Below are 25687 nucleotides of genomic sequence, written 5' to 3'. Positions count from 1 at the left end.
TCTTCCAAAAGGGATTTAAACCGTCTTATTAAGCTACTGCGATCTGCACGTCTCTTCCAAGGGGCATTTAAACCGTCTTGTTAAGCTACTGCGACCTGCACGTCTCTTCCAAGGGGAATTTAAACCGTCTTGTTAAGCTACTGCGACCTGCATGTCTCTTCCAATGGGCATATAAACCTTCTTATTAAGCTACTGCGACCTGCACGTCTCTTCCAAGGAGCATGTAAAACATCTTGTTAAGCTACTGCGACCACCACCGCTCTTCCAAGGAGCATTTAAACCATCTTGTTAAGCTACTGCGACCTGCACGTCTCTACCAAGGGGCGTTTAAACCATCTTGTTAAGCTTCTGCGACCTGCACGTCTCTTCCAAGGGGCATTTAAACTGTCTTTTTAAGCTACTGTGACCTCCACCGCTCTTCCAAGGGGCTTTTAAACAGTCTTGTTAAGCTACTGAGACCTGCACGTCTCTTCCAAAGGTCATTTAAACCGTCTTTTTAAGCTAATGCGACCTGCATTTTTCCTCCACGGGGCATTTAAACCGTCTTGTTAAGCTACTGCGACCTGCACGTCTCTTCCAAAGGTCATTTAAACCTTCTTATTAAGCCACTGCGTCCTGCATGTCTCTTCCAAGGGGCATTTAAACTGTCTTGTTAAACTACTGCGACGTCCACCGCTCTTCCAAGGGGCATTTAAACCATCTTGTTAAGCTACTGCGACCTGCACGTCTCTTCAAAGGGGCATTTAAACTGTCTTGTTAAGTTACTGCCACCTCCACCTCTCTTCCAGGGGGCATTTAAACCGTCTTTTTAAGCTACTGCGACCTGCACGTCTCTTCCAAGGGGAATTTAAACCGTCTTGTTAAGCTACTGCGACCTGCACGTCTCTTCCAAGGGGCATTTAAACCTTCTTATTAAGCTACTGCGATCTGCACGTCTCTTCCAAGGAGCGTGTAAACCGTCTTGTTAAGCTACTGCGACCACCACCGCTCTTCCAAGGGGCATTTAAACCATCTTGTTAAGCTACTGGGACCTGCATGTCTCTACCAAGGGGCGTTTAAACCATCTTGTTAAGCTTCTGCGACCTGCACGTCTCTTCCAAGGGGCATTTAAACCGTCTTTTTAAGCTACTGCGACCTCCACCGCTCTTCCAAGGGGCTTTTAAACAGTCTTGTTAAGCTACTGAGACCTGCACGTCTTTTCCAAGGGGCATTTAAACCGTCTTTTTAAGCTAATGCGATCTGCATTTCTCTTCCAAGGGGCATTTAAACCGTCTTGTTAAGCTACTGTGACCTGCACGCCTCTTCCAAGGGTCATTTAAACCTTCTTATTAAGCTACTGCGTCCTGCATGTCTCTTCCAAGTGGCATTTAAACTGTCTTGCTAAGCTACTGCGACGTCCACCGCTCTTCCAAGGGGCATTTAAACCGTCTTGTTAAGCTACTGCGACCTGCACGTCTCTTCCAAGGGCATTTAAAACCGTCTTGTTAAGCTACTGTAACCTCCACCACTTTTCCAAGGGGCATTTAAACTGTCTTGTTAAGCTGCTGCGACCTACATGTCTCTTCCAAGGGGCATTGAAACCGTCTTTTTAAGCTACTGCGACCTGCACGTCTCTTCCAAGGGGAATTTAAACCGTCTTGTTAAGCTACTGCGACCTGCACGTCTCTTCCAAGGGGCATTTAAACCTTCTTATTAAGCTACTGCGACCTGCACGTCTCTTCCAAGGAGCGTGTAAACCGTCTTGTTAAGCTGCTGCGACCACCACCGCTCTTCCAAGGGGCATTTAAACCATCTTGTTAAGCTACTGGGACCTGCCTGTCTCTACCAAGGGGCGTTTAAACCATCTTGTTAAGCTTCTGCGACCTGCACGTCTCTTCCAAGGGGCATTTAAACCGTCTTTTTAAGCTACTGCGACCTCCACCGCTCTTCCAAGGGGCTTTTAAACAGTCTTGTTAAGCTACTGAGACCTGCACGTCTTTTCCAAGGGGCATTTAAACCGTCTTTTTAAGCTAATGCGACCTGCATTTCTCTTCCAAGGGGCATTTAAACCGTCTTGTTAAGCTACTGCGACCTGCACGCCTCTTCCAAGGGTCATTTAAACCTTCTTATTAAGCTACTGCGTCCTGCATGTCTCTTCCAAGTTTCATTTAAACAGTCTTGCTAAGCTACTGCGACGTCCACCGCTCTTCCAAGGGGCATTTAAACCGTCTTGTTAAGCTACTGCGACCTGCACGTCTCTTCCAAGGGGCATTTAAAACCGTCTTGTTAAGCTACTGTAACCTCCACCACTTTTCCAAGGGGCATTTAAACTGTCTTGTTAAGCTGCTGCGACCTACATGTCTCTTCCAAGGGGCATTGAAACCGTCTTTTTAAGCTACTGCGACCTGCACGTCTCTTCCAAGGGGCATTTAAACAGTCTTGTTAAGCTACTGCGACTTGCAATTCTCTTCCAAGGGGCATTTAAACCTTCTTGTTTAGCTACTGTAACCTCCACCAGTTTTCCAAGGGGCATTTAAACCGTCTTGTTAAGCTACTGCGACCTGCTCTACTCAACCAAAGGGTATTTAAACCGTCTTGTTAAGCTACTGCGACCTCCACCGCTCTTCCAAGGGGCATTTAAACCGTCTTGTTAAGCTACTGCGACCTGCACGTCTCTTCCATGGGGCATTTAAACTGTATTGTTAAGCTACTGCGACCTGCACGTCTCTTCCAAGGGGCATTTAAACCGTCTTGTTAAGCTACTGCGACCTGCACGTCTCTTCCAAGTGGCATTTAAAACATCTTGTTAAGCTACTGCGACCTGCACGTCTCTTCCAATGGGCATTTAAACCATCTTGTTAAGCTGCTGTGACCTGCACGTCTCTTCCAAGTGGCATTTACACCGTCTTGTTAAGCTACTGCGACCTCCACCGCTCTTCCAAGGGGCATTTAAACCGTCTTGTTAAGCTACTGCGACCTCCACCGCTCTTCCACCTTATCGTCTCTTACAAGGGGCATTTAAACGGTCTTGTTAAGCTACATCGACCTGCACGTTTCTTCCAAGGGGCATTTAAATCGTCATGTTAAGCTACTGCGACCTGCTTGTCTCTTGCAAGGGGCATTTAAACCGTCTTGTTAAGCTACTGCGACCTGCACGTCTCTTCCAAGGGACATTTAAACCATTTTGTTAAGCTATTGCGACCTGCACGTCTCTTCCAAGGGGCATTTAAAGCTTCTTGTTAAGCTGCTGCGACCTGCATGTCTCTTCCAAAAGGGATTTAAACCATCTTATTAAGCTACTACGACCTGCACGTCTCTTCCAAGGTGCATTTAAACCGTCTTGTTAAGCTACTGCGACCTGCACGTCTCTTCCAAGGGGAATTTAAACCGTCTTGTTAAGCTACTGCGTCCTGCATGTCTCTTCCAAGGGGCATTTAAACCGTCTTGTTAAGCTACTGCGACCTGCACGTCTCTTCAAAGGGGCATTTAAACTGTCTTGTTAAGTTACTGCCACCTCCACCTCGCTTCCAGGGGGCATTTAAACCGTCTTGTTAACCTACTGCGACCTGCTCGTCACTTCCAAGGGGCATTTAAACCGTCTTTTATAGCTAGTTCGACCTGCACGTCTTTTCCAAGGCGCATTTAAACCGTCTTTTTAAGCTACTGCCACTTGCATGTCTCTTCCAAGGGGCATTTAAACCGTCTTGTTAAGCTACTGTAACCTCCACCACTTTTCCAAGGAGCATTTAAACTGACTTGTTAATTTACTTCGACATCCACCGCTCTTCCATGTGGCATTTAAACTGTCTGGTTAAGCTACTGACACCTGCACTTCTCTTCCAAGGGGCATTTAAACCATCTTGTTAAGCTACTGCGACCTGCACGTCTCTTCCAAGGGACATTTAAACCGTCTTATTAAGCTACTACGACCTGCACGTCTCTTACAAGGGGTATTTAAACTGTCTTGTTAAGCTACAGCGACCTCCACCGCTCTTCCAAGGGGAATTTAAACCATCTTGTTAAGCTACAGCGACTTGCACATCTCTTCCAAGGGGCATTTAAACCTTCTTGTTTAGCTACTGTAACCTCCACCACTTTTCCAAGGGGCATTTAAACCGTCTTGTTAAGCTACTGCGACCTGCATGTCTCTTCCAAAGGGCATTTAAACCGTCTTGTTAAGCTACTGGGACCTGCAAGTCTCTTCCAAGGGGCATTTAAACCTTCTTGTTAAGCTGCTGCGACCTGCATGTCTCTTCCAGGGGGCATTTAAAACGTCTTGTTAATCTACTGCGACCAGCACGTCTCTTTCAAGGGGCATTTAAACTGTCTAGTTAAGCTACTGCGACCTACACCGCTCTTCCAAGGGACATTTAAACCGTCTTATTAAACTCCTGCAACCGGCACGTCTCTTGCAAGGGGCATTTAAACCGTCTTGTTAAGATACTGCGACCTGTACGTCTCTTCCAAGGGGCATTTAAACCGTCTTGTTAAGCTACTGCGACCTGCACGTCTCTTCCAAGGGGCATTTAAACCATCTTGTTAAGCTACTGTGACCTGCACGTCTCTTCCAATGGGCATTTAAACCATCTTGTTAAGCTGCTGTGACCTGCACGTCTCTTCCAAGTGGCATTTAAAGCGTCTTGTTAAGCTACTGTGACCTCCACCGCTCTTCCAAGGGGCATTTAAACTGTGTTGTTAAGCTACTGCGACCTCCACCGCTCTTCCAAGGGGCATTTAAACCGTCTTGTTAAGCTACAGCGACCTTATCATCTCTTACAAGGGGCATTTAAACGGTCTTGTTAAGCTACTGCGACCTGCTCGTTTCTTCCAAGGGCCATTTAAATCGTTATGTTAAGCTACTGCGACTTGCACGTCTCTTCTAAGGGGCATTTAAACCGTTTTGTTAAGCTACTGCGACCTGCACGTCTATTCCAAGGGGCATTTAAAGCGTTTTGTTAAGCTGCTGCGACCTGCATGTCTCTTCCAAAAGGGATTTAAACCGTCTTATTAAGCTACTGCGATCTGCACGTCTCTTCCAAGGGGCATTTAAACCGTCTTGTTAAGCTACTGCGACCTGCACGTCTCTTCCAAGGGGAATTTAAACCGTCTTGTTAAGCTACTGCGACCTGCATGTCTCTTCCAAGGGTCATTTAAACCTTCTTATTAAGCTACTGCGACCTGCACGTCTCTTCCAAGGAGCATGAAAACCGTCTTGTTAAGCTACTGCGACCACCACCGCTCTTCCAAGGAGCATTTAAACCGTCTTGTTAAGCTACTGCGACCTGCACGTCTCTACCAAGGGGCGTTTAAACCATCTTGTTAAGCTTCTGCGACCTGCACGTCTCTTCCAAGGGGCATTTAAACTGTCTTTTTAAGCTACTGCGACCTCCACCGCTCTTCCAAGGGGCTTTTAAACAGTCTTGTTAAGCTACTGAGACCTGCACGTCTCTTCCAAGGGGCATTTAAACCGTCTTTTTAAGCTAATGCGACCTGCATTTCTCTTCCACGGGGCATTTAAACCGTCTTGTTAAGCTACTGCGACCTGCACGTCTCTTCCAATGGTCATTTAAACCTTCTTAATAAGCTACTGCGTCCTGCATGTCTCTTCCAAGGGGCATTTAAACTGTCTTGTTAAGCTACTGCGACGTCCACCGCTCTTCCAAGGGGCATTTAAACCGTCTTGTTAAGCTACTGCGACCTGCACGTCTCTTCAAAGGGGCATTTAAACTGTCTTGTTAAGTTACTGCCACCTCCACCTCTCTTCCAGGGGGCATTTAAACCGTCTTATTAAGCTACTGCGACCTGCACGTCTCTTCCAAGGGGAATTTAAACCGTCTTGTTAAGCTACTGCGACCTGCACGTCTCTTCCAAGGGGCATTTAAACCTTCTTATTAATCTACTGCGACCTGCACGTCTCTTCCAAGGAGCGTGTAAACCGTCTTGTTAAGCTACTGCGACCACCACCGCTCTTCCAAGGGGCATTTAAACCATCTTGTTAAGCTACTGGGACCTGCATGTCTCTACCAAGGGGAGTTTAAACCATCTTGTTAAGCTTCTGCGACCTGCACGTCTCTTCCAAGGGGCATCTAAACCGTCTTTTTAAGCTATTGAGACCGGCACGTCTCTTCCAAGGGGCATTTAAACCGTCTTGTTAAGCTACTGCGACCTGCACGTCTCTTCCAAGGGGCATTTAAACCGTCTTGTTAAGCTACTGCGACCTGCACGTCTCTTCCAAGGGGAATTTAAAGCGTCTTGTTAAGCTACTGCGACCTGCATGTCTCTTCCAAGGGTCATTTAAACCTTCTTATTAAGCTACTGCGACCTGCACGTCTCTTCCAAGGAGCATGAAAACCGTCTTGTTAAGCTACTGCGACCACCACCGCTCTTCCAAGGAGCATTTAAACCGTCTTGTTAAGCTACTGCGACCTGCACGTCTCTACCAAGGGGCGTTTAAACCATCTTGTTAAGCTTCTGCGACCTGCACGTCTCTTCCAAGGGGCATTTAAACTGTCTTTTTAAGCTACTGCGACCTCCACCGCTCTTCCAAGGGGCTTTTAAACAGTCTTGTTAAGCTACTGAGACCTGCACGTCTCTTCCAAGGGGCATTTAAACCGTCTTTTTAAGCTAATGCGACCTGCATTTCTCTTCCACGGGGCATTTAAACCGTCTTGTTAAGCTACTGCGACCTGCACGTCTCTTCCAATGGTCATTTAAACCTTCTTAATAAGCTACTGCGTCCTGCATGTCTCTTCCAAGGGGCATTTAAACTGTCTTGTTAAGCTACTGCGACGTCCACCGCTCTTCCAAGGGGCATTTAAACCGTCTTGTTAAGCTACTGCGACCTGCACGTCTCTTCAAAGGGGCATTTAAACTGTCTTGTTAAGTTACTGCCACCTCCACCTCTCTTCCAGGGGGCATTTAAACCGTCTTTTTAAGCTAATGCGACCTGCATTTCTCTTCCAAGGGGCATTTAAACCGTCTTGTTAAGCTACTGCGACCTGCACGCCTCTTCCAAGGGTCATTTAAACCTTCTTATTAAGCTACTGCGTCCTGCATGTCTCTTCCAAGGGGCATTTAAACTGTCTTGTTAAGCTACTGCGACGTCCACCGCTCTTCCAAGGGGCATTTAAACCGTCTTGTTAAGCTACTGCAACCTGCACGTCTCTTCAAATGGGCATTTAAACAGTCTTGTTAAGTTACTGCCACCTCCACCTCTCTTCCAGGGGGCATTTAAACCGTCTTGTTAAGCTACTGCGACCTGCACGTCTCTTCCAAGGGGAATTTAAACCGTCTTGTTAAGCTACTGCGACCTGCACGTCTCTTCCAAGGGGCATTTAAACCTTCTTATTAAGCTACTGCGACCTGCACGTCTCTTCCAAGGAGCGTGTAAACCGTCTTGTTAAGCTGCTGCGACCACCACCGCTCTTCCAAGGGGCATTTAAACCATCTTGTTAAGCTACTGGGACCTGCATGTCTCTACCAAGGGGCGTTTAAACCATCTTGTTAAGCTTCTGCGACCTGCACGTCTCTTCCAATGGGCATTTAAACCGTCTTTTTAAGCTACTGAGACCTGCACGTCTCTTCCAAGGGGCATTTAAACCGTCTTTTTAATCTAATGCGACCTGCATTTCTCTTCCAAGGGGCATTTAAACCGTCTTGTTAAGCTACTGCGACCTGCACGCCTCTTCCAAGGGTCATTTAAACCTTCTTATTAAGCTACTGCGTCCTGCATGTCTCTTCCAAGTGGTATTTAAACCGTCTTGTTAAGCTACTGCGACCTCCACCGCTCTTCCAAGGGGCATTTAAACCGACTTGTTAAGATACTGCGACCTGCACGTCTCTTCCAAGGGGCATTTAAACAGTCTTGTTAAGCTACTGCGACCTCAACCGCTCTTCCAAAGGGCATTTTAACCATCTTGTTAAACTTCTGTGACCTGCACGTCTCTAGCAAGGGGCATTTAAACCGTCTTGTTAAGCTACTGCGACCTCCACTGCTTTTCCAAGGGGCATCTAATCCGTCTTGTTAAGCTACTGCGAACTGCACGTCTCTACCAAGGGGCATTTAAACTGTCTTGTTAAGCTGCTGCGACCTCCACTGCTTTTCCAAGGGGCATTTAATCCGTCTTGTTAAGCTACTGCGACCTGCACGTCTCTTCCAAGGGGCATTTAAAACCGTCTTGTTAAGCTACTGTAACCTCCACCACTTTTCCAAGGGGCATTTAAACTGTCCTGTTAAGCTACTGCGACCTGCATGTCTCTTCCAAGGGACATTGAAACCGTCTTTTTAAGCTACTGCGACCTGCACGTCTCTTCCAGGGGGCATTTAAACAGTCTTGTTAAGCTACTGCGACTTGCAAGTCTCTTCCAAGGGGCATTTAAACCTTCTTGTTTAGCTACTGTAACCTCCACCAGTTTTCCAAGGGGCATTTAAACCGTCTTGTTAAGCTACTGCGACCTGCTCTACTCAACCAAAGGGTATTTAAACCGTCTTGTTAAGCTACTGCGACGTGGACGTCTCTTCCAAGGGGCATTTAAACCGTCTTTTTAAGCTACTGCGACCTCCACCGCTCTTCCAAGGGGCATTTAAACCGACTTGTTAAGATACTGCGACCTGCACGTCTCTTCCAAGGGGCATTTAAACAGTCTTGTTAAGCTACTGCGACCTCCACCGCTCTTCCAAAGGTCATTTTAACCATCTTGTTAAGCTTCTGTGACATGCAAGTCTCTACCAAGGGGCATTTAAACCATCTTGTTAAGCTACTGCGACCTCCACTGCTTTTCCAAGGGGCATTTAATCCGTCTTGTTAATCTACTGCGACCTCCACCGCTCTTCCAAGGGGCTTTTAAACAGTCTTGTTAAGCTACTGAGACCTGCACGTCTCTTGCAAGGGGCATTTAAACCGTCTTTTTAAGCTAATGCGACCTGCATTTCTCTTCCAAGGGGCATTTAAACCGTCTTGTTAAGCTACTGCGACCTGCACGTCTCTTCCAATGGTCATTTAAACCTTCTTATTAAGCTACTGCGTCCTGCATGTCTCTTCCAAGGGGCATTTAAACTGTCTTGTTAAGCTACTGCGACGTCCACCGCTCTTCCAAGGGGCATTTAAACCGTCTTGTTAAGCTACTGCGACCTGCACGTCTCTTCAAAGGGGCATTTAAACTGTCTTGTTAAGCTACTGCGACCTGCACGTCTCTTCCAAGCGGCATTTAAACCTTCTTATTAAGCTAATGTGACCTGCATGTCTCTTCCAAGTAGCGTGTAAACCGTCTTGTTAAGCTACTGCGACCACCACCGCTCTTCCAAGGGGCATTTAAACCATCTTGTTAAGCTACTGGGACCTGCATGTCTCTAACAAGGGGCGTTTAAACCATCTTGTTAAGCTTCTGCGACCTGCACGTCTCTTCCAAGGGGCATTTAAACCGTCTTTTTAAGCTACTGAGACCTGCACGTCTCTTCCAAGGGGCATTTAAACCGTCTTTTTAGGTTAATGCGACCTGCATTTCTCTTCCAAGGGGCATTTAAACCGTCTTGTTAAGCTACTGCGACCTGCACGCCTCTTCCAAGGGTCATTTAAACCTTATTAAGCTACTGCGTCCTGCATGTCTCTTCCAAGTGGCATTTAAACTGTCTTGTTAAGCTACTGCGACGTCCACCGCTCTTCCAAGGGGCATTGAAACCGTCTTTTTAAGCTACTGCGACCTGCACGTCTCTTCCAAGGGGCATTTAAACAGTCTTGTTAAGCTACTGCGACTTGCAAGTCTCTTCCAAGGGGCATTTAAACCTTCTTGTTTAGCTACTGTAACCTCCACCAGTTTTCCAAGGGGCATTTAAACCGTCTTGTTAAGCTACTGCGACCTGCTCTACTCAACCAAAGGGTATTTAAACCGTCTTGTTAAGCTACTGCGACGTGGACGTCTCTTCCAAGGGGCATTTAAACCGTCTTTTTAAGCTACTGCGACCTCCACCGCTCTTCCAAGGGGCATTTAAACCGACTTGTTAAGATACTGCGACCTGCACGTCTCTTCCAAGGGGCATTTAAACAGTCTTGTTAAGCTACTGCGACCTCAACCGCTCTTCCAAAGGGCATTTTAACCATCTTGTTAAACTTCTGTGACCTGCACGTCTCTAGCAAGGGGCATTTAAACCGTCTTGTTAAGCTACTGCGACCTCCACTGCTTTTCCAAGGGGCATCGAATCCGTCTTGTTAAGCTACTGCGAACTGCACGTCTCTACCAAGGGGCATTTAAACTGTCTTGTTAAGCTGCTGCGACCTCCACTGCTTTTCCAAGGGGCATTTAATCCGTCTTGTTAAGCTACTGCGACCTGCACGTCTCTACCAAGGGGCATTTAAACCGTCTTGTTAAGCTACTGCGACCTCCACTGCTTTTCCAAGGGGCATTTAATCCGTCTTGTTAAGCTACTGCGACCTGCACGGCTCTTCCAAGGGGCATTTAAACCGTCTTGTTAATCTACTGCGAACTGCACGTCTCTTCCAAGGGGCATTTAAACAGTCTTGTTAAGCTTCTGCGACCTGCACGTCTCTACCAAGGGGTCATTTAAACCGTCTTGTTAAGCTACTGCGACCTCCACTGCTCTTCCAAGGGGCATTTAATCCGTCTTGTTAAGCTACTGCGACCTAAACGTCTCTTCCAAGGGGCATTTAAACCGTCTTGTTAAGCTACTGCGAACTGCACGTCTCTTCCAAGGGGCATTTAAACAGTCTTGTTAAGCTTCTGCGACCTGCACGTCTCTAACAAGGGGTCATTTAAACCGTCTTGTTAAGCTACTGCGAACTGCACGTCTCTTCCAAGGGGCATTTATACAGTCTTGTTAAGCTTCTGCGACCTGCACGTCTCCTCCAAGAGGCATTTTTACCGTCTTGTTAAGCTACTGCGACCTGCACGTCTCTTCCATGGGGCATTTAAACCATCTTGTTAAGCTACTGCGAACTGCACGTCTCTAACAAGGGGAATTTAAACCGTCTTGTTAAGCTTCTGCGACCTGTACTTCTCTTCCAAGGGTCATTTAAACCGTATTGTTAAGCTAATGCGACCTGCAGGTCTCTTCCAAGGGGCACTTAAACTGTCTTATTTAGCTACTGCGACCTCCACCGCTCTGCCAAGGGGCATTTCAACCGACTTGTTAAGCTCCTGCGACCTGCACGTCTCTTCCAAGGGGCATTTAAGCCGTCTTGTTAAGCTACTGCGACTTGCACGTCTCTTCCAAGGGGCATTTAAACCGTCTTGTTAAGCTACTGTAACCTCCACCAATTTTCCAAGGGGCATTTAAACCGTCCTGTTAAGGTACTGCGACCTGCACGTCTCTTCCAGGGGGCATTTAAAAAGCTTTGTTAAGCTACTGCGACCTGCACGTCTCTTCCAAGGGGCATTTAATCCGTCTTGTTAAGCTGCTGCGACCTGCATGTCTCTTTCAAGGGGCAATTAAACTGTCTTGTTAAGCTACTGCGACCTCCACCGCTCTTCCAAGGGGCATTTAAACCGTCTTGTTAAGCTACTGCGACCTGCACGTCTCTTGCAAGGGGCATTTAAACCGTCTTGTTAAGCTACTGCGAACTGCACGTCTCTTCCAAGGGGCATTTAAACAGTCTTGTTAAGCTTCTGCGACCTGCACGTCTCTACCAAGGGGTCATGTAAACCGTCTTGTTAAGCTACTGCGATCTCCACTGCTCTTCCAAGGGGCATTTAATCCGTCTTTTTAAGCTACTGCGACCTGCACGTCTCTTCCAAGGGGCATTTAAACCGTCTTGTTAAGCTACTGCGAACTGCACGTCTCTTCGAAGGGGCATTTAAACAGTCTTGTTAACCTTCTGCAACCTGCTCTTCTCTTCCAAGGGGCATTTAAACAGTCTTGTTAAGCTACTGCGACCTCCACCGCTCTTCCAAAGGGCATTTTAACCATCTTGTTAAACTTCTGTGACCTGCACGTCTCTAGCAAGGGGCATTTAAACCGTCTTGTTAAGCTACTGCGACCTCCACTGCTTTTCCAAGGGGCATCTAATCCGTCTTGTTAAGCTGCTGCGAACTGCACGTCTCTACCAAGGGGCATTTAAACTGTCTTGTTAAGCTGCTGCGACCTCCACTGCTTTTCCAAAGGGCATTTAATCCGTCTTGTTAAGCTACTGCGACCTGCACGTCTCTACCAAGGGGCATTTAAACCGTCTTGTTAAGCTACTGCGACCTCCACTGCTTTTCCAAGGGGCATTTAATCCGTCTTGTTAAGCTACTGCGACCTGCACGTCTCTTCCAAGGGGCATTTAAACCGTCTTGTTAAGCTACTGCGAACTGCACGTCTCTTCCAAGGGGCATTTAAGCAGTCTTGTTAAGCTTCTGCGACCTGCACGTCTCTACCAAGGGGTCATTTAAACCGTCTTGTTAAGCTACTGCGACCTCCACTGCTCTTCCAAGGGGCATTTAATCCGTCTTGTTAAGCTACTGCGACCAAAACGTCTCTTCCAAGGGGCATTTAAACCGTCTTGTTAAGCTACTGCGAACTGCACGTCTCTACCAAGGGGCATTTAAACAGTCTTGTTAAGCTTCTGCGACCTGCACGTCTCTTCCAAGGGGCATTTAAACAGTCTTGTTAAGCTACTGCGACCTCCAACGCTCTTCCAAAGGGCATTTTAACCATCTTGTTCAACTTCTGTGACCTGCACGTCTCTACCAAGGAGCATTTAAACCGTCTTGTTAAGCTACTGCGACCTCCACTGCTTTTCCAAGGGGCATCTAATCCGTCTTGTTAAGCTACTGCGACCTGCACGTCTCTACCAAAGGGCATTTAAACCGTCTTGTTAAGCTACTGCGACCTCCACTGCTTTTCCAAGGGGCATTTAATCCGTCTTGTTAAGCTACTGCGACCTGCACGTCTCTTCCAAGGGGCATTTAAACCGTCTTGATAAGCTACTGCGAAATGCACGTCTCTTCCAAGGGGCATTTAAACAGTCTTGTTAAGCTTCTGCGACCTGCACGTCTCTAACAAGGGGTCATTTAAACCGTCTTGTTAAGCTACTGCGAACTGCACGTCTCTTCCAAGGGGCATTTATACAGTCTTGTTAAGCTTCTGCGACCTGCACGTCTCCTCCAAGAGGCATTTTTACCGTCTTGTTAAGCTATTGCGACCTGCACGTCTCCTCCATGGGGCATTTAAACCATCTTGTTAAGCTTCTGCGAACTGCACGTCTCTAACAAGGGGAATTTAAACCGTCTTGTTAAGCTTCTGCGACCTGTACTTCTCTTCCAAGGGTCATTTAAACCGTATTGTTAAGCTAATGCGACCTGCATGTCTCTTCCAAGGGGCATTTAAACTGTCTTATTTAGCTACTGCGACCTCCACCGCTCTGCCAAGGGGCATTTAAACCGACTTGTTAAGCTCCTGCGACTTGCACGTCTCTTCCAAGGGGCATTTAAACCGTCTTGTTAAGCTACTGTAACCTCCACCAATTTTCCAAGGGGCATTTAAACCGTCCTGTTAAGGTACTGCGACCTGCACGTCTCTTCCAGGGGGCATTTAAAAAGCTTTGTTAAGCTACTGCGACCTGCACGTCTCTTCTAAGGGGCATTTAATCCGTCTTGTTAAGCTGCTGCGACCTGCATGTCTCTTTCAAGTGGCAATTAAACTGTCTTGTTAAGCTACTGCGACCTCCACCGCTCTTCCAAGGGGCATTTAAACCGTCTTGTTAAGCTACTGCGACCTGCACGTCTCTTGCAAGGGGCATTTAAACCGTCTTGTTAAGCTACTGCGACCTGCACGTCTCTTCCAAGGGGCATTTAAACTGTATTGTTAAGCTACTGCGACCTGCACGTCTCTTCCAAGGGGCATTTAAACCGTCTTTTTAAGCTACTGCGACCTGCACGTCTCTTCCAAGTGGCATTTAAACCATCTTGTTAAGCTACTGCGACCTGCACGTCTCTTCCAATGGGCATTTAAACCATCTTGTTAAGCTGCTGTGACCTGCACGTCTCTTCCAAGTGGCATTTAAACCGTCTTGTTAAGCTACTGCGACCTCCTCCGCTCTTCCAAGGGGCATTTAAACCGTCTTGTTAAGCTACTGCGACCTCCACCGCTCTTCCAAGGGGCATTTAAACCGTCTTGTTAAGCTACAGCGACCTTATAGTCTCTTACAAGGGGCATTTAAACGGTCTTGTTAAGCTACTGCGACCTGCACGTTTCTTCCAAGGAGCATTTAAATCGTCATGTTAAGCTACTGCGACCTGCTTGTCTCTTCCAAGGGACATTTAAACCGTTTTGTTAAGCTATTGCGACCTGCACGTCTCTTCCAAGGGGCATTTAAAGCTTCTTGTTAAGCGGCTGCGACCTGCATGTCTCTTCCAAAAGGGATTTAAACCGTCTTATTAAGCTACTACGACCTGCACGTCTCTTCCAAGGGGCATTTAAACCGTCTTGTTAAGCTACTGCGACCTGCACGTCTCTTCCAAGGGGAATTTAAACCGTCTTGTTAAGGTACTGCGACCTGCATGTCTCTTCCAAGGGGCATTTAAACCTTCTTATTAAGCTACTGCGACCTGCACGTCTCTTCAAAGGGGCTTTTAAACAGTCTTGTTAAGCTACTGAGACCTGCACGTCTCTTCCAACGGTCATTTAAACCGTCTTTTTAAGCTAATGCGACCTGCACTTCTCTTCCAAGGGGCATTTAAACCGTCTTGTTAAGCTACTGCGACCTGCACGTCTCTTCCAAGGGTCATTTAAACCTTCTTATTAAGCTACTGCGTCCTGCATGTCTCTTCCAAGGGGCATTTAAATTGTCTTGTTAAGCTACTGCGACGTCCACTGCTCTTCCAACGGGCATTTAAACCGCCTTGTTAAGCTACTGCGACCTGCACGTCTCTTCAAAGGGGCATGTAAACTGTCTTGTTAAGTTACTGCCACCTCCACCTCGCTTCCAGGGGGCATTTAAACCGTCTTGTTAACCTACTGCGACCTGCTCGTCACTTCCAAGGGGCATTTAAACCGTCTTTTATAGCTAGTGCGACCTGCACGTCTTTTCCAAGGCGAATTTAAACCGTCTTTTTAAGCTACTGCCACTTGCATGTCTCTTCCAAGGGGCATTTAAACCGTCTTGTTAAGCTACTGTAACCTCCACCACTTTTCCAAGGGGCATTTAAACTGTCTTGTTAATTTACTTCGACATCCACCGCTCTTCCATGTGGCATTTAAACTGTCTTGTTAAGCTACTGCGACCTGCACTTTTCTTCCAAGGGGCATTTAAACCGTCTTGTTAAGCTACTGCGACCTGCACGTCTCTTCCAAGGGACATTTAAACCGTCTTATTAAGCTACTACGACCTGCACGTCTCTTCCAAGGGGTATTTAAACTGTCTTGTTAAGCTACAGCGACCTCCACCGCTCTTCCAAGGGGAATTAAAACCATCTTGTTAAGCTACTGCGACTTGCACGTCTCTTCCAAGGGGCATTTAAACCGTCTTGTTAAGCTACTGTAACCTCCACCACTTTTCCAAGGGGCATTTAAACCGTCTTGTTAAGCTACTGCGACCTGCATGTCTCTTCCAAGGGGCATTTAAACCGTCTTTTTAAGCTACTGCGACCTGCACGTCTCTTCCAAGGGGCATTTAAACCGTCTTGTTAAGCTACTGCGACTTGCACGTCTCTTCCAAGGGGCATTTATACCTTCTTGTTTAGCTACTGTAACCTCCACCACTTTTCCAAGGGGCATTTAAACCGTCTTGTTAAGATACTGCAACCTGCATGTCTCTTCCAAAGGGAAATTAAACCGTCTTGTTAAGCTACTGGGACCTGCACGTCTCTTCCAAGGGGCATTTAAACCGTCTTGTTAAGCTGCTGCGACCTGCATGTCTCTTCCAGGGGGCATTTAAAACGTCTTGTTAATCTACTGCGACCAGCACGTCTCTTTCAAGGGGCATTTAAACTGTCTAGTTAAGCTACTGCGACCTCCACCGCTCTTCCAAGGGACATTTAAACCGTCTTATTAAGCTACTGCGACCGGCACGTCTCTTGCAAGGGGCATTTAAACCGTCTTGTTAAGCTACTGCGACCTGCACGTCTCTTCCAAGGGGCATTTAAACTGTCTTGTTAAGCTACTGCGACCTGCACGTCTCTTCCAAGGGGCATTTAAACCGTCTTGTTAAGCTACAGCGACCTGCACGTCTCTTCCAAGGGGCATTTAAACCATCTTGTTAAGCTAATGCGACCTGCACGTCTCTTCCAATGGGCATTTAAACCATCTTGTTAAGCTGCTGTGACCTGCACGTCTCTTCCAAGTGGCATTTAAAGTGTCTTGTTAAGCTACTGTGACCTCCACCGCTCTTCTAAGGGGCATTTAAACCGTCTTGTTAAGCTACTGCGACCTCCACCGCTCTTCCAAGGGGCATTTAAACCGTCTTGTTAAGCTACAGCGACCTTATCGTCTCTTACAAGTGGCATTTAAACCGTCTTGTTAAGCTACTGCGACCTGCACTTTTCTTCCAAGGGACATTTAAATCGTTATGTTAAGCTACTGCGACCTGCACGTCTCTTCCAAGGGGCATTTAAACCGTTTTGTTAAGCTACTGCGACCTGCACGTCTCTTCCAAGGGGCATTTAAAGCATTTTGTTAAGCTGCTGCGACCTGCATGTCTCTTCCAAAAGGGATTTAAACCGTCTTATTAAGCTACTGCGATCTGCACGTCTCTTCCAAGGGGCATTTAAACCGTCTTGTTAAGCTACTGCGACCTGCACGTCTCTTCCAAGGGGAATTTAAACCGTCTTGTTAAGCTACTCCGACCTGCATGTCTCTTCCAAGGGGCATTTAAACCTTCTTATTAAGCTACTGCGACCTGCATGTCTCTTCCAAGGGGCATTTAAACCTTCTTATTAAGCTATGCGACCTGCACGTCTCTTCAAAGGGGCTTTTAAACAGTCTTGTTAAGCTACTGAGACCTGCACGTCTCTTCCAAGGGTCATTTAAACCGTCTTTTTAAGCTAATGCGACCTGCATTTCTCTTCCAAGGGGCATTTAAACCGTCTTGTTAAGCTACTGCGACCTGCACGTCTCTTCCAAGGGTCATTTAAACCTTCTTATTAAGCTACTGCGTCCTGCATGTCTTTTCCAAGGGGCATTTAAATTGTCTTGTTAAGCTACTGCGACGTCCACTGCTCTTCCAAGGGGCATTTAAACCGTCTTGTTAAGCTACTGCGACCTGCACGTCTCTTCAAAGGGGCATGTAAACTGTCTTGTTAAGTTACTGCCACCTCCACCTCGCTTCCAGGGGGCATTTAAACCGTCTTCTTAACCTACTGCGACCTGCTCGTCACTTCCAAGGGGCATTTAAACCGTCTTTTATAGCTAGTGCGACCTGCACGTCTTTTCCAAGGCGAATTTAAACCGTCTTTTTAAGCTACTGCCACTTGCATGTCTCTTCCAAGGGGCATTTAAACCGTCTTGTTAAGCTACTGTAACCTCCACCACTTTTCCAAGGGGCATTTAAACTGTCTTGTTAATTTACTTCGACATCCACCGCTCTTCCATGTGGCATTTAAACTGTCTTGTTAAGCTACTGCGACCTGCACTTCTCTTCCAAGGGGCATTTAAACCATCTTGTTAAGCTACTGCGACCTGCACGTCTCTTCCAAGGGACATTTAAACCGTCTTATTAAGCTACTACGACCTGCACGTCTCTTCCAAGGGGTATTTAAACTGTCTTGTTAAGCTACAGCGACCTCCACCGCTCTTCCAAGGGGAATTAAAACCATCTTGTAAAGCTACTGCGACTTGCACGTCTCTTCCAAGGGGCATTTAAACCGTCTTGTTAAGCTACTGTAACCTCCACCACTTTTCCAAGGGGCATTTAAACCGTCTTGTTAAGCTACTGCGACCTGCATGTCTCTTCCAAGGGGCATTTAAACCGTCTTTTTAAGCTACTACGACCTGCACGTCTCTTCCAAGGGGCATTTAAACCGTCTTGTTAAGCTACTGCGACTTGCACGTCTCTTCCAAGGGGCATTTAAACCTTCTTGTTTAGCCACTGTAACCTCCACCACTTTTCCAAGGGGCATTTAAACTGCTACTGGAAGTGGAAAGGAAGAACAAAGACAAAACAATTTAAATAATAAAAATATGGGAGGAAGAGAAACCAATCACAAACTAAAATGTTTTTATACAAATGCACAAAGCATGGGCAACAAACAAGGAGAATTGGAACTACTAATGCAGGAAAAGGAATATGATGTCATTGGAATCACTGAAACTTGGTGGGACGATACACATGATTGGAATAAAAGGCTAAAAGGATACAACTTATTTGCAAGAAACAGACTTGATAAACGAGGAGGAGGTGTTGCATTGTATGTTAGAAAAGCGTATATCTGCACAGAGATTGAAGCTTCAGAGACTGGGAGTTCTGTGGAAACTGTTTGGGTAAGAATACAAGGAGAGAACAACGGAAAGGACACCATTGTAGGCATTTACTACAGGCCACCTGGGCAAGCTGAAGATATGGATGAACTCTTTATGTATCAAATGACCAAGTTCTCCAAAAAATATGACGTAGTGGTCATGGGAGATTTCAACTATCCAGACATTTGTTGGGAATCTCTCTCAAGTAAAACTAACAGGTCAAGCAAATTCTTATCCTCTCTTGCTGACAACTTTATCTTCCAAAAGGTAGGGGAGAAAACAAGGGGATCTGCTACTTTGGATCTAATCCTTATAAACAGGGAGGAAATGGTTGAGGAGGTAAAGGTGGCTGGGACCCTAGGAGGCAGCGATCATGCTATTATAGAATTTTGGATAGCTAGAGGAGGAAGACATGTGAAGACTCAGACTTCAAGGTTAGATTTTAGAAAGGCAGATTTTAAGAGACTCAGAAAGAGAATAGGAGGGATCCAATGGCTGGATGTCCTTAAGGACAAAAATGTCCAGGAAGGATGGGAAATTTTTAAAAATGAGATTCTCAAAGCACAATCGTTAACAATCCCGAAAAGTAGGAAGAATGGGAAGCATTTAAGGAAACCAGGATGGATGAACACAGAACTTAAACACATGCTAAAAAGAAAGAAAGAAATGTTTATTAAATGGAAAGAGGGAGGCATATCTAAAGAAGATTATAATGCAGTCTGCAGATCCTGTAGGGCACGTATCAGGTTAGCTAAAGCTGACAATGAATTAAGGCTTGCAAGAGATGTCAAAAGCAATAAAAAAGGATTTTGGGGGTATGTCAAAAGTAAAAGAAAAGTCAAAGATGCTATAGGATTTTTACAGGATGAAAATGGAGAAATGGTAAGAGAGGATGTTGAGAAGGCCGAACTTTTTATTTCCTATTTTGCATCTGTTTTCTCTCAGAAAGAAAATGTAACATCAACTGATCTTCACTGTCCTTTTAAAGGAATAGAGGAATCCAAGTTATCTGTAAACAGAAAGATTGTGAGGGAATATTTAGCTAACATAAATGAGTTCAAGTCTCCAGGTCCAGATGAATTACACCCCAGAGTACTGAAGGAGATCGTAGAAGAAATTTTAGAACCACTCTCCATAATCTTTGAAAATTCTTGGAGAACAGGAGAAGTCCCAGAAGACTGGAGAAGAGCAAATGTTGTTCCTATCTTCAAAAAGGGGAAGAAGGTGGACCCAGGGAACTATAGGCCGGTGAGTCTGACTTCTTTACCAGGAAAGATCTTTGAACAAATTATTAAACAACATGTATGTAAATACATGGATAAGAATGAAGTGATTAACCAGAGTCAGCATGGGTTTGTAACTAACAAGTCATGTCAGACTAACTTAATTTCCTTCTATGACAGAATCACTGACTGGGTGGATCAGGGAAATGCTGTAGATATAGTATATCTTGACTTCAGCAAAGCATTTGACAAAGTATCTCACACCATCCTTATTGAAAAAATGACCAAGTATGGAATGGACCAGGCAACTGTTAGGTGGATTCATAACTGGCTTAGTGATCGGACTCAAAGGGTGGTTGTAAATGGCTTCACATCCAGCTGGATGAATGTCTCAAGTGGGGTACCACAGGGCTCCGTCCTGGGACCTGTATTGTTCAACATCTTTATCAATGATTTAGATGAAGGAATTGAGGGTAAACTGATTAAATTTGCTGATGACACAAAGCTAGGAGGGATAGCTAATACTAGAAAAGAGAGAGAGAGGATTCAAAAAGACCTAAATAAACTGGAGCAGTGGGCATCAACCAACAGAATGGTTTTTAACAGGGAAAAATGCAAAGTACTACATCTGGGCAATAAAAATGAAAAAAGCATATACAGAATGGGAGGAATAGAGCTAAGCAACAGTACATGTGAAAAAGACTTAGGTATACTAATAGATCATAGACTGAACATGAGTCAACAGTGTGATGCAGCAGCAAAAAAGGCAAATACAATTCTGGGATGTATTAACAGAAGCATACAGTCTAGATCACGTGAAGTCATTATCGGTCTTTACTCCTCTTTGGTCAGACCTCATCTGGAATACTGTGTACAGTTTTGGGCACCACATTTTAAAAAAGACATAGACAAACTGGAGCAAGTTCAGAGAAGAGCGACCAGAATGGTGACTGGTCTGCAAACCATGTCCTATGAGGAACGGTTGCAGGATTTGGGAATGTTTAGCTTGCAAAAAAGAAGACTGAGAGGAGACTTAATAGCTGTCTACAAATATGTCAAGGGCTGTCACATTGTAGAAGGATCATCTTTATTCTCATTTGCACAAGGAAAGACTAGAAGCAATGGGATGAAACTAAATGGGAGGAGACACAGATTAGATATTAGAAAAAACTTTTTGACAGTTAGGGTGATTAATGAGTGGAACAGGCTGCCACGAGAGGTGGTGAGTTCCCCTTCAATGGACGTCTTCAAACAGAGGCTGGACAGACATCTGTCTGAGATGATCTAGTGAATCCTGCTTTGAGCAGGGGGTTGGACCAGATGACCCAGGAGGTCCCTTCCAACTCTACCATTCTATGATTCTATGATTGTATGATTCTATGATAAACCGTCTTGTTAAGCTACTGCGACCTGCATGTCTCTTCCAAAGGGAAATTAAACCATCTTGTTAAGCTACTGGGACCTGCACGTCTCTTCCAAGGGGCATTTAAACCGTCTTGTTAAGCTGCTGCGACCTGCATGTCTCTTCCAGGGGGCATTTAAAACGTCTTGTTAATCTACTGCGACCAGCACGTCTCTTTCAAGGGGCATTTAAACTGTCTAGTTAAGCTACTGCGACCTCCACCGCTCTTCCAAGGGACATGTAAACCGTCTTATTAAGCTACTGCGACCGGCACGTCTCTTGCAAGGGGCATTTAAACCGTCTTGTTAAGCTACTGCGACCTGCACATCTCTTCCAAGGCGCATTTAAACTGTCTTGTTAAGCTACTGCGACCTGCACGTCTCTTCCAAGGGGCATTTAAACCGTCTTGTTAAGCTACAGCGACCTGCACGTCTCTTCCAAGGGGCATTGAAACCATCTTGTTAAGCTACTGCGACCTGCACGTCTCTTCCAATGGGCATTTAAACCATCTTGTTAAGCTGCTGTGACCTGCACGTCTCTTCCAAGTGGCATTTAAAGCATCTTGTTAAGCTACTGTTAACTCCATCTCCATCTCCATCTCCATCTCCGACCTGTACTTCTCTTCCAAGGGACATTTAAACCATCTTATTAAGCTACAACGACCTGCACGTCTCTTCCAAGGGGTATTTAAACTGTCTTGTTAAGCTACAGCGACCTAAACCGCTCTTCCAAGGGGCATTTAAACCGTCTTGTTAAGCTACTGCGACCTCCACCGCTCTTTCAAGGGGCATTTAAACCGTCTTGTTAAGCTACAGCGACCTTATCGTCTCTTACAAGGGGCATTTAAACCGTTATGTTAAGCTACTGCGACCTGCACGTCTCTTCCAAGGGGCATTTAAACCGTTTTGTTAAGCTACTGCGACCTGCACGTCTCTTCCAAGGGGCATTTAAAGCGTTTTGTTAAGCTGCTGCGACCTGCATGTCTCTTCCAAAAGGGATTTAAACCGTCTTATTAAGCTACTGCGATCTGCACGTCTCTTCCAAGGGGCATTTAAACCGTCTTGTTAAGCTACTGCGACCTGCACGTCTCTTCCAAGGGGAATTTAAACCGTCTTGTTAAGCTACTCCGACCTGCATGTCTCTTCCAAGGGGCATTTAAACCTTCTTATTAAGCTACTGCGACCTGCATGTCTCTTCCAAGGAGCATGTAAACCGTCTTGTTAAGCTACTGCGACCACCACCGCTCTTCCAAGGGGCATTTAAACCGTCTTGTTAAGCTACTGCGACCTGTACGTCTCTACCAAGGGGCGTTTAAACCATCTTGTTAAGCTTCTGCGACCTGCAGGTCTCTTCCAAGGGGCATTTAAACTGTCTTTTTAAGCTACTGCGACCTCCACCGCTCTTCCAAGGGGCTTTTAAACAGTCTTGTTAAGCTACTGAGACCTGCACGTCTCTTCCAAGGGGCATTTAAAACGTCTTTTTAAGTTAATGCGACCTGCATTTCTCTTACAAGGGGCATTTAAACCGTCTTGTTAAGCAACTGCGACCTGCACGTCTCTTCCAAGGGTCATTTAAACCTTCTTATTAAGCTACTGCGTCCTGCATGTCTCTTGCAAGGGGCATTTAAACTGTCCTGTTAAGCTACTGCGACATTCACCGCTCTTCCAAGGGGCATTTAAACCGTCTTGTTAAGCTACTGCGACCTGCACGTCTCTTCAAAGGGGCATTTAAACTGTCTTGTTAAGTTACTGCCACCTCCACCTCTCTTCCAGGGGGCATTTAAACCGTCTTGTTAACCTACTGCGACCTGCTCGTCTCTTCCAAGGGGCATTTAAAGCGTCTTTTATAGCTAGTGCGACCTGCACGTCTTTTCCAAGGCGCATTTAAACCGTCTTTTTAAGCTACTGCCACTTGCATGTCTCTTCCAAGGGGCATTTAAACCGTCTTGTTAAGCTACTGTAACCTCCACCACTTTTCCAAGGGGCATTTAAACCGTCTTGTTAATTTACTGCGACATCCATCGCTCTTGCATGTGGCATTTAAACCGTCTTGTTAAGCTACTGCGACCTGCACTTCTCTTCCAAGGGGCATTTAAACCGTCTTGTTAAGCTTCTGCGACCTGCACTTCTCTTCCAAGGGACATTTAAACCATCTTATTAAGCTACAACGACCTGCACGTCTCTTCCAAGGGGTATTTAAACTGTCTTGTTAAGCTACAGCGACCTCCACCGCTCTTCCAAGGGGAATTTAAACCATCTTGTTAAGCTACTGAGACCTGCACGTCTCTTCCAAGGGGCATTTAAACTGTCTTGTTAAGCTACTGCGACCTGCACGTCTCTTCCAAGGGGCATTTAAACCGTCTTGTTAAGCTACTGCGACCTGCACGTCTCTTCCAAGGGGCATTTAAACCATCTTGTTAAGCTACTGCGACCTGCACGTCTCTTTCAATGGGCATTTAAACCATCTTGTTAAGCTGCTGTGACCTGCACGTCTCTTCCAAGTGGCATTTAAAGCGTCTTGTTAAGCTACTGTGACCTCCACCGCTCTTCCAAGGGGCATTTAAATCGTCTTGTTAAGCTACTGCGACCTCCTCCGCTCTTCCAAGGGGCATTTAAACCGTCTTGTTAAGCTACAGCGACCTCCACCGCTCTTCCAAGGGGCATTTAAACCGTCTTGTTAAGCTACTGCGACCTGCACGTTTCTTCCAAGGGGCATTTAAATCATTATGTTAAGCTACTGCGACCTGCACGTCTCTTCCAAGGGGCTTTTAAACCGTTTTGTTAAGCTACTGCGACCTGCACGTCTCTTCCAAGGAGCATGTAAACCGTCTTGTTAAGCTACTGCGACCACCACCGCTCTTCCAAGGGGCATTTAAACCGTCTTGTTAAGCTACTGCGACCTGCACGTCTCTACCAAGGGGCGTTTAAACCATCTTGTTAAGCTTCTGCGACCTGCACGTCTCTTCCAAGGGACATTTAAACTGTCTTTTTAAGCTACTGCGACCTCCACCGCTCTTCCAAGGGGCTTTTAAACAGTCTTGTTAAGCTACTGAGACCTGCACGTCTCTTCCAAGGGGCATTTAAAACGTCTTTTTAAGCTAATGCGACCTGCATTTCTCTTCCAAGGGGCATTTAAACCGTCTTGTTAAGCAACTGCGACCTGCACGTCTCTTCCAAGGGTCATTTAAACCTTCTTATTAAGTACTGCGTCCTGCATGTCTCTTGCAAGGGGCATTTAAACTGTCTTGTTAAGCTACTGCGACGTCCACCGCTCTTCGAAGGGGCATTTAAACCGTCTTGTTAAGCTACTGCGACCTGCACGTCTCTTCAAAGGGGCATTTAAACTGTCTTTTTAAGTTACTGCCACCTCCACCTCTCTTCCAGGGGGCATTTAAACCGTCTTGTTAACCTACTGTGACCTGCTCGTCTCTTCCAAGGGGCATTTAAAGCGTCTTTTATAGCTAGTGCGACCTGCACGTCTTTTCCAAGGCGCATTTAAACCGTCTTTTTAAGCTACTGCCACTTGCATGTCTCTTCCAAGGGGCATTTAAACCGTCTTGTTAAGCTACTGTAACCTCCACCACTTTTCCAAGGGGCATTTAAACTGTCTTGTTAATTTACTGCGACATTCACCGCTCTTGCATGTGGCATTTAAACCGTCTTGTTAAGCTACTGCGACCTGCACTTCTCTTCCAAGGGGCATTTAAACCGTCTTGTTAAGCTTCTGCGACCTGCACTTCTCTTCCAAGGGACATTTAAACCGTCTTATTAAGCTACAACGACCTGCACGTCTCTTCCAAGGGGTATTTAAACTGTCTTGTTAAGCTACTGCGACCTCCACCGCTCTTCCAAGGGGCATTTAAACCGTCTTATTAAGCTACTGCGACCTGCACGTCTCTTGCAAGGGGCATTTAAACCGTCTTGTTAAGCTACTGCGACCTGCACGTCTCTTCCAAGGGGCATTTAAACTGTCTTGTTAAACTACTGCGACCTGCACGTCTCTTCCAAGGGGCATTTAAACCCTCTTGTTAAGCTACTGCGACCTGCATGTCTCTTCCAAGGGACATTTAAACCATCTTGTTAAGCTACTGCGACCTGCACGTCTCTTCCAATGGGCATTTAAACCATCTTGTTAAGCTGTTGTGACCTGCACGTCTCTTCCAAGTGGCATTTAAACCGTCTTGTTAAGCTACTGCGACCGCCACCGCTCTTCCAAGGGGCATTTAAACCGTCTTGTTAAGCTACTGCGACCTCCACCGCTCTTCCAAGGGGCATTTAAACCGTCTTGTTAAGCTACAGCGACCTTATTGTCTCTTACAAGGGGCATTTAAACGTTCTTGTTAAGCTACTGCGACCTGCACGTTTCTTCCAAGGGGCATTTAAATCGTCATGTTAAGCTACTGCGACCTGCTTGTCTCGTGCAAGAGGCATTTAAACCGTCTTGTTAAGCTTCTGCGACCTGCACGTCTCTTCCAAGGGGCATTTAAACCGTTTTGTTAAGCTACTGCGACCTGCACGTCTCTTCCAAGGGACATTTAAAGCGTCTTGTTAAGCTGCTGCGACCTGCATGTCTCTTCCAACAGGGATTTAAACCGTATTATTAAGCTACTGCGACCTGCACGTCTCTTCCAAGGGGCATTTAAACCGTCTTGTTAAGCTACTGCGACCTGCACGTCTTTTCCAAGGGGAATTTAAA

Source organism: Phyllobates terribilis, unplaced genomic scaffold, assembly GCF_046119375.1.
Source record: "Phyllobates terribilis strain yellow unplaced genomic scaffold, ASM4611937v1 Scaffold_44__1_contigs__length_10104851, whole genome shotgun sequence".
NCBI lineage: Eukaryota > Metazoa > Chordata > Amphibia > Anura > Dendrobatidae > Phyllobates > Phyllobates terribilis.
This window is presented reverse-complemented; position numbering follows the sequence as displayed.